This window comes from Ochlerotatus camptorhynchus, unplaced genomic scaffold, assembly GCF_037179485.1.
Source record: "Ochlerotatus camptorhynchus isolate MF236.1 unplaced genomic scaffold, CSIRO-AGI_Acam_v1.1 ptg000222l, whole genome shotgun sequence".
NCBI classification, from domain to species: domain Eukaryota; kingdom Metazoa; phylum Arthropoda; class Insecta; order Diptera; family Culicidae; genus Ochlerotatus; species Ochlerotatus camptorhynchus.
The window spans coordinates 626,875-644,379 of record NW_027040712.1 but is presented as its reverse complement, the minus strand read 5'-3'; the positions used below and the strand labels follow the sequence as shown (position 1 = coordinate 644,379).

Here is a 17,505-nt window from a genome sequence, read left to right as displayed (position 1 = left end):
ATATCATAGATGGTACGACTATCCCACATAAAGTTGGGATGATATCCCGAATTGGTGGTTAGGCGCTTCTTATGGTTATTGTTTATGCGGGAACTTTTAAACGATAACGATATACCCAAATGATTGAAATATGCCACAAATGGTTTGGATGATACCCTGAACACGTCGTTAAGCAAAATAACCACACAGCAAAAAAAAATGTAATATCGATCAATGTAATTCAAGCTGATGTATGAAATAATGATGTAATAGCAAAAAGCAGATACAATATTACATCAATGGATGTAATTTTGTTCGCAAAATCGATGTACATCTTACAACGTTATATTACACAACCGATGGATTGACCTGGTTGCAGCAGTTTGGATGTAATATTCAACATTTTTTTTTTCTGTGCATACACATTTTATTAGGGCTTGGACAATGGCAGATGTGTCGTCACAGAAAACAGCTGTTTTGTGTAAAAAGATAAATATTGCGATGAAATACGAACCCAAGGGGTAGGTCACTCCACACACCAGTCTTGGGTCATCTTTTTTGTCAGTGTACCACAGATGTGCTGATTGTGCCGGTCATAGAGCAAGCTGCGATTGTTTGTAAAATATCCATCCCAGCAACCCGGTATTTCTGACACCTTGAATGTTTTGGTTTGAAATCGTAAGGATAAACCGGATTGAAGATGACGCGGAAAGTGGCAGGTGTGCAAAATTTTAGTGTATTGTGTCCATAGGATAAAAAAAGTCATGTGTTTTAGGGTTTTATAATGCCCTCAAAGGCAGACCAGAAACCTAGCCTTTCGTGATGTGAAAAACAACGGTCCAAAAGCGACCGGAAAGAGTTGGAACCGGTGGGGAACATTGTTGAAAACCGACTGTAGGGGATGATGAATAGACTTCTGTAGTTTGTTTTGTGTGAGTTGCAGCATTATTTGAATTAAGGGTATTAATAGGGTCTTATTAACTGACTTTCTCTTGAGCCTCTACACTGATAAAATTTCAAAGATTGTTTTTATGTGTCCCACACATAATTTTTTGCAATGTGGTCAACAAATGATATCTACACACACAAAATTATGATTTATGAAATTTAAAAAAAAAACATTGGTAGAATTAAAAGTTTGCGTTGGTTCTTTTTGGTAGAAAGTCTTTAGCATTCAAAACGAAAGTCAGCCCTCGAGTCAGCCACTGTCAATTCAAAAGTAGCTCGTTCATTACTTTTAAAAGTTGAAACTTTCAAATCACATTGTACAACTGTCAATCTGAAAACCTATGTTTTTTAAAAAGACTCATGAAAGGTTTTAATTTAAAAGATGGGCATTTTTATCACAATGATGTATGTTTTCATCGCAAATATGAATTCTTTTTAATTCAATTGCTATATTCTTTAAAAAAGTGATCCAAAGAAATATTTAATTGAATTTATTTTAATTTATTTATATTTCCATTGAAAGCATTTTAAACAAATGGTACAGTTGATAACGGCATAATTTACTCCAGACGAACTCGGTATGGACGTGCTTGAAGGAATGTTGCTTCTTCACAGCAAAAAAAAAATGTAATATCAATCAACGTAATTCAAGCTGATGTATGGAATAATGATGTAATAGCAAAAAGCACATGCAATATTACATCAATGGATTTAATTTTGTTCGCAAAATCGATGTACATCGTACAATGTGATATTACACAACCGATGGATTGACCTGGTTGCAGCAGTTTCGATGTAATATTCAACAACTTTTTTTTGCTATGTTGATGGTGATGATGAGAGCGGATGGGAGTAGCCTTCCTTCCGGCAAGACTGACAAGGCTGCTGAAGATAATAGGACTTCAATTAATAAAATCGGAAGCAGATCGAAAGTATTTGAAAATGTCATCAACTTACCTCGAAAGCCCGCAAAAGAAGTATTTTTTTTTCCAATTCTTCCACTTGTTAGCGTCGCCGCGTATTATTCGTATCGCGCAGAAGGGAAACTAGTGCACTGGCGGATGAAAAATGAGGTGAAGTGGAAAACACTGCCGCTGCTCCTGCTAGTTCTGATAGCTGCTTTCGTTTTATTATCTGTTTCGCATGCCAAATTTAGCGGGAAACAGAGGTCCAGTACTGTCAAAGACTTTGTAACGAATAGGTATTTTTGATAGTTTTACAACTTTTGTTCAAAAAAATTTACTTTTAAAATTACTAGTCGAAAGTGAAAGAAACACCTTTAAACCAAAAAAATAAGTGTAATTTTGAAATTTTTCATAGTTGAAACTACGAAATTTGGGATACTTTTATTTTGATAATGCATTATTTTTATAGTAACAATTTTTATTTTTGTGTGTATGTGTCGGGAAAATACTGATTATGTGTACACATAAAAGCCATGCGTAACCACACATACCATTCATTTGACTCATACATTTCATGTGTTCTTCTGGGTGGATTCTGTTTATGTGTGGTCAAATGAAAATCATGTGGAATTTTACATGGATATTCGTCAATAAAAATGTGTGTAATTTTATGAGTGTAGAAGCTTCATTTGGTAATTAGATTTATAAGTGAACTGCTGGTCTGAGTTCCTCAGTCAGTCGAACAGCACGTAATGTTGTGAACAACTTCAATGACAGTTGTCCATAATTTGTGTGCTCCCATCTAGGCTCCCATTTTATTTACAACAATCCAATGCCTACGAGATTGTGCCAAAGGTATGCTGAAGGTGTGCCGATGGATGTACCCAAGATGTGCCGAATCTTATATCGGCACAATGTGCTGAGTGACTTCCCGCATAAACGCGAACCATAAATTGACCTTACCAAAAATGGTTAAAAATTGTTTATAATCCCTGCTAAACTTCAACTGAAATGGTTATGGAACTTTACAAGAAAATTTAATGATAAAGTTTTAACCTTATGTATTATGGTTTTTTGGAAGCGGACCTTACAAATAATGAGTTGTTAATAACCATTACCATTCAAAATTCTTGTTTTCTCCATATATTTTCGGGAGGAGGACTATATTAGAACCTTTTAACTTATGGTTTGAGAACATTAATGGTTATGGTTATGGTAGTCAGTAAGGTCCATGAATAGTTTTGTAACATCGATCAACTTTATGTGGAATATATCGCGAATTGGTTGCCTGTAAATTACTTATTACCAATTCACGATATATTCATAGAGGTAACTCTAAGACCACTGGGTCCCGAAGAAAATCATTATTATTTTTGGCTCACTCAGTACCAGAACAACGGTCCCAAGCAGTCCCAAGCTATTTCACTCACCCCTGCATGTTCTGCATGAATCCACACACCCCTGATGTTATCTTTCAAACTTTCATAGCGAATCAAAACAAACATAGTGTAGTAATAGAATTTCAACTAGAATAGGGTACGTTAATTGTTTGCTTGGGACCAATAGGCTACTAAAGTGGTGAGCCAATTTAAAATCGTTAGTTTCGTATTGATTGTTGATATATTCCACGTAAAGTTGAGCGATAATACAAAACCATTAATGGACCTTACTGACTATCATAACCATAACCATTAATGTTCTCAAACCATAAGTAAAAACGTTCTAATATACACACGAAGATTTTTTTACAGTATACTGTAATGTTTTACCGAATATGGAACAGCTGAACATTCGGTAATCCATTCGGTAATTTTTTTTATTTACAATCTGTTCTGTAAATTTTCTTCGCTTGTGGGCTGTCAAAATTTACTAACCTGGACTGTAAATTTTACTGAAAGATCAGTAAAGTTTACCATAGCGTTCAGTATATTTTTACCGAATCGACTGTACTTTATTTTGATAATAAATCATAAACATTTTAATTTTTATTGATTAATTAACTGTTTCTTTCCTTCACCAAACCAAAAGATTCATTCCTTTTAAATATATATTTTTGAAGAGGCATTTTCATCTTTCGTTCATACAGAAAATTGAAAAAAAAAATCATTAAAGAACCCGGACTCGCTCGATTTAGTAGCAAACCGTGCTAAAATCTCGGCTAAAATACAATTTTTTCGGTAGATGAGGACATGCCTAACGTCGATGACGTCTGAAACAAATTGGCCTAGAAATAATACTTATTATATTTTCGGCATAAATTGCCCGGAATCTAGCTAAAAGTAAAGTACTTACGTTTCACAACGTAGAACCGAAAGACACGCAACATCGAAATGGCAGCCAATATTGAGTTTGACAGCACGAAAATCTGTTCAGTAACTTTTACAGAATTCGGTACTTTATTACATTCGTCAAAAATTTTACAGAATTGCGGAATCGCAGCCTTTTACAGTTTCGATCCGCAAATTTTATTTACAGTTTTCGGTAAATGTATGTAAATTACGTAAATTCAGCAGTTCTGATTGCGGAAAATTGGTAAAATTATTTTTTTTACAAAGGATTCGGTAAAAATTACATTTTACCGAACAAATCCAGCAAAAAAGTACCGAACAAGATTTAAGAAAATTGGTGTGTATGTAAATTACGTAAATTCAGCAGTTCTGATTGCGGAAAATTGGTAAAATTATTTTTTTTACAAAGGATTCGGTAAAAATTACATTTTACCGAACAAATCCAGCAAAAAAAGTACCGAACAAGATTTAAGAAAATTTGTGTGTAGTTCTCTTTTCGAAAATGTATGGAGAAAACAAGAATTTTGAATGGTAAGAACCATTACCATTAACAACCCATTATTTGTGAGGTCCGCTTTCAAAAAACAATAATACATAAGGTTAAAACCTCGGTTAAAACTTTATCACACAGACGTTCATGTAAAGTTCCATAATCATTTCAGTTAAAGTTTAGGAGGGATTATAAACAATTTATAATTATTATCGGTAAGGTCAAGTTATGGTTCGAGTTTATGCGGGTTACCCCTTGTACGAACCCCACTAAACATTTCCACATTTCACTAATACCAATAAGCCGGTTGAGCCCGAGAGGGCAAAAAATGATGCGCGAAATGATTTTTCAAAGATTGATTCACTTGTGTGAGATTTTTTGAGCATCTAAAATTGAGATTTAGATGTGTCGCTCCCTTGGTTGAGCCAGTCCTTGTAATGAATTATGTTGTCTCAAATAGATCGTCTCTTCAACGTAGGGGATCAGACTGATCGGTATTCTTCTGAAAAACCACCCCGGTAACAACATGTGAATGTCTACACAGCAAAAATAAATGTAAGGTCTAAGATTATGTGACAAGCAATGCATTAGGTATAGAAAAAACGTCACGATAGGGGGTGGTAAATTTCTCCTCAATTTAGCGTGACATAATTAATGCATGGGCCCTTATGGCCTAACAGCTTTTATTAACAATGACTTCTCTTGATGATCTCTAGAAATTCAAGGCTCGCCCACGCAAACCAACATCCTCATCAGGTAGGGAAAGACTTCCCCTATCCGATGGTTAGGTTGGTCTGCGTGGACGTGCCTTGAACTCCTAGAAATCATCGATAGAAGTCATTGTTTACAAAAGCTGTTACGTCCTAATTCCAGCTCTATCTAGATTTACTTTGAATAATTCATATGTTTAGAGAATAAACATTTATATTTTTGATTTAAATGAAACCTCGAATGAAACAAAATGCGTATCCGGTCAAAAATCGTATCCGGTCACGCTAAATCGAGGAGAAATTGACATAGTGACATAATATATGCATCAATCCTAAGTTGAGAGCGACAAGTTCAAAAATCGATGACATCGACCTGAATTGTCAACTTGTCAATCTCAGTTTAGTTTATCATTTTTAGTAGAAATACTCATACACAGCAAAAAAAATGTAATATCGATCAATGTAATTCAAGCTGATGTATGAAATAATGATGTAATAGCAAAAAGCTGATACAATATTACATCAATGGATGTACTTTTGTTCGCAAAATCGATGTACATCGTACAACGTTATATTACACAACCGATGGATTGACCTGGTTGCAGCGAGGGTTGCAGCAGTTTGGATGTAATATTTAACAACTTTTTTTTTCTGTGTAGAGCTGGAATTAGGGCCGAACAGGTTTTGTAAACAATGACTTCTCTTGATGATTTATAGAAATTCAAGGCTCGCCCACGCAAAACAACAATAGGGAAAGACTGCCCCTATCCGATGGTTAAGGGCCACCCACATTACATCCATTTGCGTTGCGTTGACGTAAATTTGACAGTTAGACAATAGATTTAGCTGTCACTTTGCCACAACGCGTCCGATCTGGATCTAATGTGCGTGGACCTTCAGGTTGCTCTGTGTGGACGTGCCTTGAATTCCTAGAAATCATCGATATAAGTCATTGTTTACAAAAGCTGTTACGCCTTAATTCCAGCTCTATCTAGATTTACTTTGAATATTTCATATTTTTTTTTTAGTTCTTTATTAAGGAGATTTTTAGCCTATGGCTAGTTCATCTCCGAAAATATTTCATATGATTAGAGCAAGGTTTAGAGTATCAACATTTATATTTTTGATTTAAATGAAACCTCGAATGAAACAAAATGCGTATCCGGTCAAAAGTGAAATTACTCAAATAATGACGAAACAGTAAACTAAGTTGAGAGCGACAAGTTCACAAATCGATGACATCGACCTGAATTGTCAACTTGTCGATCTCAGTTTAGTTTATCATTTTTAGTAGCTTCACTTTTGACAGATTTGGGCAATTATGAAATAGCGTGTGTTAATTTCGCTGATTGATGAATACCTCCCTCGATACCTCCTTAATATTTTCTATTAAGCACCTTGCACAACCCTGTTGGTCTTGTCATGATGAGCTTTCAAAAGAAATGCTTTTGTTATTATCGTTTAATAAAACGATAAAAAGCTTCGGTTCGCTGCTGCAGAACGCACACATCTTCATTTGAGGAAAAAAGCTACACAATGGCGAGTCTGGAATACCATTGATGTGACATATTTTCCTCTATCTCCGATCGAAAAAGTGAATTTTCTTGCTGCAAATTAGTGGAAAATTAGTCCCCGGGAGTCGATACGGTACGCGGATTCGACGAGTAGTGAAAACGGATATCAAATCTTCAAGTGTGTCAATTTTCAGACAGAAAAAATCGGTGAAATATTTTTTCCTCGTCTCGGTTTCATCGCGAGCGGGATGACCTTATAAGAAAATTGAAATTTTCGGTATTCTAATCAGTGGCTAGTGGAAGGATTCTTTACTAATTTTCTCCCCGTATCTGGGGAGAAATCAATGGAAAAGTGAATGATTGAAGACTAGAATCGAATCTCGATAACGAAGTGCAGAGAAGATAGAAAATTTTGGTGTGCAAAAGACCTAATGTACGGGCTGAGAATTCCACAAAATGGTAGCAGCAGAAATTGATGTCGTCGTCAAATTCTACTTCTGCATGGAAATATCTACACTAGCCAAAGGTAAGCTAATTCAAGAAGAAAAAAATGGGGATTGCAGCACTCAAACAAAAACTGGGCCCGGGAAATTGTTTTTAATTATGACTCTAGGGTTCCTGCAGTACACAAATCTTCCAAGTTGATACCCCCTAGAACCAAATGCAGAGTGATGTACTGAGATGGATCGACAAAAACCACTTGCTCAATATTTTGCTTTCCCTTGTGTTTCACCCATTCCTTCCTTTCTAGTGTCCGATCGCTCCCCCCGTACAACTGCTCTATTTCATCATCAGAGCTCTGCGCTGCTGTAGCCAATCGAAATACCTAGTTAGGTAGGCCTATTTGTTTGGATACCTATTTCATACCATTACATATTGCATTAAATTGTTCTTAATTGTGTTGCATTATTTCAAAATGTTGCTCAATCAACATGCATGTAGCCAAAGAATATTGGGTGATAGTGGAAAATATCAGTAATAATACAGGAGCAATAAGATTTAGATGAGTTCAGATACTTAAGCGATATTTGGTAATAATTTAGAATACGTGAAATAGCTTGGCTGTCTTTTCTAAGAGCCATTCCACTCATTCTAAATACATAATATTCATAACAGTCGGATCCTCAATGTTGATCTATAATGTGTCAACGTAAATATTTAAAATTCAAAACATACACACTAAGATTTTTTTACAGGAGTCAGTATTTTTTTACTGGGTTTTTGAATTGCTGAAAAAGTCGGTAAAAATTCAAATGGCCGTTATCCGTAAGGAATCAATGAAATCGACCAATTTTATTTTCTATTATTAAATGGGGTTAACAGAACTAAGTATGTACAAGTTCAGAACAAATATTCTCATTAATAAATTTTCCACAGATTTTTAAACTTTTACCGAACAGTTCCGCAATTCAAAAACTCGGTAAAACCGTACTGACTCGATTAGTGTGTATGTTGTATTATTATTTCTCTTGTGCAGTTTTGGCTGGTTGGATAACTCTCCACAACTAAATGTTAAAATGGTCACCGAGTTAGGAAGGAAATAGTTATAAAAGAAGTAATATTGATCGAGTTAGGATTAATGTTCAATTGCCATACGATAGAAGAATGAAAATTAAGTGGCAGAAGTGTTTTTTAAAACCAATGGACCAAGCAGTTTTGGTCGTACATTCTACCAGCGATTTCACAAAACTGCGGACCATCAAATAACATTTTTTATGAAACGTACTACTTTTCTTCTTCTTCTTCAAATCGTGTCTTAAGTTAGAATGTAGTCGAAAAAAACATGAAAAATAATGTATGAAAAAACAGACCCTTATCCTAAGTCTTTTTGTAGTTTTTTTATTTCCTTCTTGAATGGTTTGAAATATAAGCTAATAATACTTGTTTGAAGATTTTTAAAGTTTATGCCGAAGCATCACATCTGAATCTCAATTCCAAGATAATCAAAAAAAATCTTATGCTAGGGAATTTATGTGCGATAAATCCAGTGGTGGGCACATTTTCGTTAAATCGGTAATCAACTCCGTTAATTGACCACTTTGTCAAGCAGTTTTGGCGTGACTTTCTACCAGCGATTTCAAAAACTGGACCAAATAATTTCTATTTTTTTATTAAACGCACAAATGTTGGCTACTTTTCTCGAGGTTCTAGAAGAAAAAATCTCAAAATAATGTTTTATTTCAAAGTTCGAGTGGTAGTAAACGTCATTTTAAGTGCTCGAATAAAGTGGTTAATTTCATGTTAACGTATGGATTATGATACCCGTTTACACATTTATTTTATATTTATAGAATTGTATATTAGGATTACACACGACATACTGACGGCGTACAATGAATGAATTTATCGCCTATTAAAACAAGTGACAATAACTTTTTTGGTAAATTGTATCCAGCCCAGTGGCAGGCGCGTAGGCAACATGTTATACAGTGACAGCGGGCCCAGCACAGCAAAATAAATGATTTGAGCCCGGGACATGCTGCCTACTGTCAAACGCTGCTGTTGGTATAGGCCTTGTCACATTCTGGGATCCTATGGGGGCGACCCCGGTGTAGTGGTAAGCATCTATTCATACCTCTCACGCTAAAGTCACGAGTTCAAATCTCACCTCCGGACAAGTCACGAATGACCCAAGAGCGTTAAAGTGACAAAAAAAAATCTGGGATCCAAAGATGAATTGAATGATGTAGGTTTTATAGGTCATGGACGTCTTTATTAAGTATTTAGATTTCAGTTAAGTGCAACATACGCAACCGTTCAATCTCACTCAGAGGGAGATGAAAGATAAATTTCTAAAAACGTTGGTCATCCAGCGAGAATTTTCACTTAAATTTGACAATTCTAAAATAAATTATTTCGAAAATCCCTCTGTTTGTTGATCCAATTTTTGAAAAGGTGTTTGTCAAAATTGATTCCATGTCTGTCAGAAATAAGTCTGATGTTAAATAGATTACTTACCAGACTTATTTCTGACAGACATGGAATCAATTTTGACAAACATCTTTTCAAAAATTGGATCAACAAACAGAGGGATTTTCGAAATAATTTATTTTAGAATTGTCAAATTTAAGTGAAAATTCACCAAATGGCCGTTATGCCGTTTTCGTTTTTACTACACTACACCGGTGTAGTGTAAGCAGCAATAAGCGCGAGTCATTGACAGCTCATCATCATTTATTTGTAAATAAAGGTGCAACCGATAGCTACACCCTGAAATTTTTCGGTGTAACACCGGTGTAGCTATACCACAAAAACGAAAACGAAATTAGTAACCTGGGCTTTTAGAAATTTCTCTTTCATCTGAGTAGAAGTTACTCTCTCTCGTTAAATCTTTTTCTCCCGAGTTATAGATTTTCAAAGATAATGAACTTAAAAGAAAGATTCATGCATTTGGCACGTTTTTTTTTAAATTTTCTGTAAACGGTGTTAAATCGTTGAGAATAAATAAACCAGTTCACTGTTATATGTTTACAGTGAGTGAGAGCGATTGCTTTATTGAAGAGATTATCAGGCTTGGACTGGTTCGTCTCGGTATGTTTACAGTGCATAATTCTTATGTTTGTTATCGTCACAGCAGAGCTAATTCTGTTTGATTTCAGATGAAAAAAAACACTATTGTGTAAACGGAAAGATCTCGAGACAAGAGTGCATTCCCTCGTTCGTTGACATATTTCTGTGCGCCGGAAAATTATTAAATTATATTTTTCGGCTGGAAAATGTATCGGAAAGAAAGTGCTTCATATATAGAATTTAATTTTATCTTCTAACTAAGCTGCCCAGCCCATATTCGCAAGTCAGTCCCATCTGTAAACAACTGGAAATGAGAACACGTCATTCAAAGATTTTACAAGTTTTCTGATTTTAAACTTATTTTAGAGGGATAATATAAAAAAAATAAACATGCAACGTGACATACTGCCCATAATCGCATATCAGTCCCATCGTTGCTTGATTTCCTACCCATATGGGCCTGTTATGCGATTGTGATTACATTTAACGCCAATGAGTCAAAAAAATAACCGCAAGTCAGTCACAATGCCATGACGATGCTGCATTAGTTTAGTACAGCATTGAACAAGAGAAAGATACCATGGTCCCATAGAACGTTATTTAATGTTTCTGGATTCTTTCCGCTGGCTCCAGAGCATTGGCATATTCCGGTGAATATAGGTGTTCAGATCAGAACTTTTCAAAGTCGTGCCAAACCCACCATGCGATAAATCAATTCATATGATCATTCGAAAATAAGATCAATTAGAGTCATGACCAGCACCATGTTGGCCATACCCGGACATGTTCGGGGTATCCTCGGGGGAAATGGTAAAACCATTTTAAATCAAAATCCATCAGACACATCAAATCACATGAGAATTCAAAGCCATATCCATTGGCGGTCATATTGAGGGTCATAAGAACCACATCCGGACATGTTCCGGATACCCTAGGCGAAGTGGGTCAAATCTCATGATGCGATATGTTGTCTAAAAATCTTAATTCTATAGAAGCAAGTCTGAAAACATAGCTGTGACGTTGTTTTATAGTTTATTTAATGAAATCTTATTTTTTTCCTAATGGGACTGACTTTCGGTTACTTTTCACCAGTGGCGTCCCGTAACCTCACTTTCTATCTGTGCACCAACTTTCAAACCCAGATTTAATGCCATATTCATACTCGACTCGGTTCAAAATTACACTTAATCTTCTAGATTTTCTCGATATTTATCCATTGCAAGCAATATTTTGATAATTGTTTATGTTTTGAGAGTTGGTGCACAGGTAGATTGAGGTTAAGGAAACGCCACTGCTTTTCACGGTGGGACAATTTGACTTGTTTTTTTTTTAATTTTCTTGAGCAAACAACTTTTTTTTTTTAATAGCACAGCTCAAAAAACCAGAAAGATAAACTGAATTATGATGCTTACTCAAAATTGATAAAAATATAGGTGGGACTGACTTGCGGTTACCGGCAGTAAGGGAAACAACAGTTAAAAAAGAATGTAAAAACGGATCGCCAAAAATGTTTTGGAGTTTTCTGAGTGATCTAGAAATTTGGCCGCCTAGCAGTCCCGATACCAATCCGTTTGACTATTTTGTGTGTGGCGTCTTCGAACGGGATGTCAATATAGGGTTCCTGACAGTACAGTTAGGTCGCTCAAGGCAAAAATTGAGCAGGTGATGACTTTAATAGATCGAAACATGGTAAAACGGACATGCCGCAGTTTCCGGAAGCGTGTGACAACAATCATCGAAAAAGAAGGCGATTACATTAACCACAAATATTCAAAATCATCATGTTATTTGAACGAAAATCAAATAAAAAGGTTGATTATGTTGCTTTATTAGCACAACGGGGCGTCCTGATATGCAGAGTAAGCTGCGGCGGATCATCACCATCACCATAAACTTCAACAAAATAAAATCGTTGGATATCAACACGGACAACCGTTCCAACTTTATGGTACCGGGGCAAGCAGTGGAAAAGTCGAAAGTGTCCAATGTCTTGGCGGCCAGATAGCGTCAGACGGCGGGATCAAGCGCGACGTAGGTGCATGATTCAAGAAGGATATGTGTGCAGATCTAGCCAGAATCACATACAGACCATTCAAATATCCGATGATAAGATCTTATCAAAGAGGGAAGGGAGGTCTGAAAAAAAGTACTTACGTAATTATTGCATGATCCCCAATCGCTGGATTGAAACTCGGCAGGACATCGCAGCAGAGGCAGACTCCGGGGTTCATGGCACTGTGGGCGACTCCATACAAAAACCGGTCGTTATGGTATTTTTTGTTCAAATCGTAACCAACATAAAGTAGGTTTTTTGATGAGCCTGAATCTACATTTTCCGTTCAAAATAATGTATTCAAAAAATTTATATTCCAGAGTGGTTCGAATTTCGTTTATTAGGGATTTTTTATTGCAAATATCATGTACCGTGCCGATTCAAATTTCGGACACTTAAACTCGAATTTCGGACACTTTTAAAAGTTGATTATCTCGGTCGAATATGATCCACATGTCTTGTAAATTTTAAATTTTTTTGACTAGTGCCCTCCACCATCATCTAACATTATTACTTTGTTTCTAACTGGATGTAATATTTAATTAAAAATGAAAGTGTCCGAAATTTGAATCGTCCGAAATTTGAATCGGAACGGTACAGTTGAAAACAATCATGGCATCTTTTTCTAGGTCTGTTTTAATAGCTATAGGGGAAACGCTCCTATAGTTGCGGTACGTTAGTAGCGTTAGGCTCCTATAGTTGTGTACAGAGTCTCCATACACAACTATAGGAACCTAACGCTTCTAACGTACCGCAACTATAGGAGCGTTTACCCTTCTCAGTTTTAGCACTCTAGATCAAGAAAAAATGGATATCTACGGTGGCTTCTAAATATCATCGGAAAAATCGATCTTCATGAAAATATTCAATTAACGCAGAAGCATAAACTTGAGCAAAATATGGTCCGAATATTCAAAAAGTTTTTGGAAAACCCTTACGCACCCCATATTATCGCAATAGGGTGCATTTTAATTATAGACATCTAAACATTATTTTCAATTTAAACTAATGATTTAGTAATATAATAAATTAAGTAAATAAAGCAAATAACGGAAATAACGGTTAAGGATGAGAAATGTGAAATTATCTATTCATATTTATTAAATTTCTTGGATGATCAATGTGTCATGCCTTGGTCAAACATTTAATTTTTTTAAAACAAATTTCCATCTTTACCGCTATGCATAAAATTCCATTCTTGTCGGATTAATCTGAATTTTTGCATTTGAGGCTAAAATCTAACTACGAATCAATAAATATATATAAAAATAATAATTTGTTAATTGAAATTTCAATTAATCGATCGCTGCAGGATGGATCTCTCTCAATCTCTCGTTCTCTCTAATTTGGTAGTCATTGCATATAAATACTATCAAATTAGAAAAAGAGATCCATTCTACATCCGTCTGTTAGCCCCAACTGTGCATCGCAGCCATGGTGCGGAGTCTCAACAAAAAAATAAAAGAAGTCGTCAGGAATTTGACCTGGGCCCAGGATGGAAATCTTTCACATTGTCCCAGTGGCGTCGCCTTAACCTCAATCTACCTGTGCACACACTCGCAAAGCGTTAAAAATATATCAAAATATTGATTGCACTTCAGTAAAACTATGTGCATTTTGCAATCGTTTTGAATATAGCAGGGCTGGTAGCGAGTCACTAAAAAGTCTCTTTTTTTAAGGCAGGGTGTCTACTCATCTTTCTAAATAAACATAAACAAACTGCGGGAAAGTAAGGGAAGTTAATACGCTGAAAATATGGGAGCTTACTGGAAACTTTAAGAACCTCAAAGCGGTTCTTTTAGCATCCGAAAATTTCCAGGAACTTTTATGAAGTTCCTAGAATTTCAGACAACTTCACAGGTGTCAAGCGAACATGAGAAATATAGAAAATATGAGGGGTATTGTGCAATTTTTTTAAGAAGTTCCAAGTACCTCAGAAAAGCTAGATCAAGAGATCTTTGGAGAATTTCAGATCTTAAGAGCAGTTTCCGTAGCTTTAGTCCAGAATGTTGGAGCAGTTTAAAGATCTATAATCGTACATTTAGAAAAATTCAGGATAGTTCCATGATGTGCTGAAAAAAAAAATCGAGAACCCTTCAGATGTTCCGATTCAGGGATGTACAGAGGCCTTCAGAGAAATTATGAAAACTTCAGAAAAATTTCAGGGAAATTTTAAGGTGTTTACATGAATTCCATTTATTTCCGAGCAGAACTGAGATCTTCGATTAAATTTAGATTTATCAAAGATTCGGGAACATCAAGACAGATTAGAGAATCAAAGGGGTAGTTCCAATAATTTCAAGGAATTGTAGAAACCTTTAGGAAGTTTTGAGAAACTCAGAGAATCCCCGGAAACTTCAGCAAAGCTCCGAGAGAATTTCTGGAACGTTATTAAAATTATATGGACATCCGGGAAACGTGAGAGTATTTTAAGGGTGTTATATCATGGAGATCTCAAGAACTTAAAAAAATGCGAACATTTAGCTTAGTTGATTAGAGAACATCAACGAAGTTCCATTAATTAAAAAAAAAATGCGAGAACTTTTGGCAAGCTTCAAAGAAATCCAGAGAACTTTTAATACATTTAGATATTTTTAGTTGGTTTTATGAAATTCAGCGAAGTGCCGAGCAATTTGAGAACGATCAGATAGCTTCAGAATAATCCCATTAACTTAAGCAAATTTGAAGTTTCTCAAACAAAAAAGAACTGCAAAGCAGTTTCATTAACTTCAGGACAAATTTGGGAACCTCAGAATAGTCCATTGAAATATACCTCAACATTTCGATGAAGCTTCGAATTCAATTTTCTTTTATTTTAGATTTACTTTTGAATCTCACCCCTTCCCTTGGAATTCTACTCACATTGAAAGTCTCCTAAGAATTCATTGGCATTTCTCCTCACAAATTCTTCTCATAATTTGTTTGGCAAACTCTCCTGAATTTATTTTCCGAATTCCATTGAAGATGTTCTGGAGTTATTCTCAGATTTAATTGTAATCCTCCTTTTAGTATTTTCAAAAAGATTCCAAACGGCGCCGGTAGTGTAGAGGTAAGCGTGATTACCTCTCACCCCAGCAGGCCTGGGTTCAATCCCAGTCGGCGCCGCCGGGATGTTCTGAGGCATAACATCTCTGATCACGCCTTCCTTCGGATGGGAAGTAAAGCCGTTGGTCCCCGGTTCATGAGTTGTGATGGGTCGATATGTAGGGTCCAGGTGTGGGAGCTGCCTTCCTGGCACGTCGGTAGCATTGGTGCTCAGCACGGGAAACAGCTTTGTTTGTAACTCACACAGTCGCGCGTGCCGAGACGAACTTGGAATGCGTAGGCATTGTTTTCATTTTCTTCTGTCGTTTCGCTTTTTCTCATAACCGTACCGCAGAAGTATTCACTGTTTTCGTTGTGCTTTACATCATCAGCAGCGAGTGTTATGTTTTGCCTGTAAGCAGCGACCATTACTGGTGATTGTTGTTAGCCATGGCTCTACCTCTCACTGCGTGACAAAACGTTCTGTCAGCGATAGTCGGTTGATGAGTTGACGAGTGTCGAGTGAGTGTCATGATATTTTGCATCACTGGGCACAGTGATATTGGTAAAATGAGTGGTGTTAGACGCCGCTTGATATTATGTGAATTCACGGTATAATCAATAGTGAAAGTTCATACATTATAGTCATATCTTCTATCAGGCGTTTGCAAATAAGTTAAGCAGAATTAAAGTAGTAATGATATAGATAGTACATCGACGAATTACTGGTGAAATTCAATATGACCGACTGTAATGCTGCTCTGACTACATTTTATGTGAACCAGTTCGTGGCACAAGACCGAACATCAGTCATGCAATGAGTTTCAGAAGTCCCCAAACCATGACGAGAAACAGAATACGGTCGCAAAAAGCCGTGCCGGAAGTTGTACGACCAGAAGTTAACGAAACCACACTGTTGCGTAATGGATGACAAGACATATGTGAAGGCAGACTTCAACCAGATTCCAGGAAACCTGTATGTGACTGCCAAGGATAAGTGTGATGTTCCCGAGTACCTCCGGATACAGAAAATGTCGAAGTTCGCCAAGAAGTTCTTAATTTGGCAAGCGATTTGTACTTGCGAAAAGCGGAGTATGTACACCTTTCATTATCGCAAGTACCATGAATGAACAGGTGTATTTGGAAGAGTGTCTCCAAAGGCGGCTTCTCCCTCTCCTGAAGGCTCACGACGGTCCGACGATCACGAAGGACGTGCTAGAGTGGTATAAGGCGAATGATGTCGATTTCGTGCCGAAAGATCTGAACAACCCCTCAAACACTCCGGAACTGCGCCCTATAGAAAAAATACTAGGTCATTATGAAGGAGCACCTTCTAAAACGACCTCAAGTGGTGAATAATTTAGAAGAAATGAAGAAAGCATGGGTTAATATCCAAAAAAAAACTGTCGATTCTGAGGTCGTGCGGGATCTTATGGCTGGGGTTAAGGCCAAGATTCGCGCATTTGGATATAAAGGCGAAATGAATTAAATGAATGATGCCAAAACTAACATAAATTGTTTCTTTTTACTCCCTGAATATTTGGTGATAATCGGATTAAACACTCGAATTTTGAGAATGAATTTTGTGTGCGGATTTTAAACGATTTGCTTTTATTATCAAACTGGGCGGCGCCGACTGGGATTGAACTCAGGCCTGCTGGGGTGAGAGGTAATCGGGCAGTTCTCCGTGTTTTTTTATTGTATGAGTTTTTATTTATGAAAATGGAATCGGATTTTTTCCCTTGTAGTTGTGCGATGCTGATACTGATTGCTTGCGGTTACAGCACCTTATTTGAAGCGTGGTGCTCGAAGAATTTTCTCACGTTGAGTGTTCAAAAATGCACTATCATGGAAAGATTCCATCGCAAGATAAAACCTATTGCATTCAATTATACGACCGATAACCAACCTCTGCAGCGTGTTGACAACGTTTGTAATCTACGTACATCTTGACATCATCTGCATAGAATGACCGGCAGCCAGTTGGAAGTATCAACCCGATTTCGTTAATGAATGTCGTGAATAGCAGCGGTCCCAAATTGCTGCCTCGAAGAACACCTTTTGTTAACAATGTAAAGCCGTCG

At 36.5% G+C, this 17,505-nt stretch overlaps 1 protein-coding gene across 1 annotated transcript in view; it reads right to left on the bottom strand.

Annotated features, from left to right (window-relative positions):
* Mlc-c (Myosin light chain cytoplasmic) overlaps positions 1–17,505 on the bottom strand; it is a 379,873-nt gene that overhangs the window by 191,758 nt on the left and 170,610 nt on the right. The window lies entirely within an intron of this gene.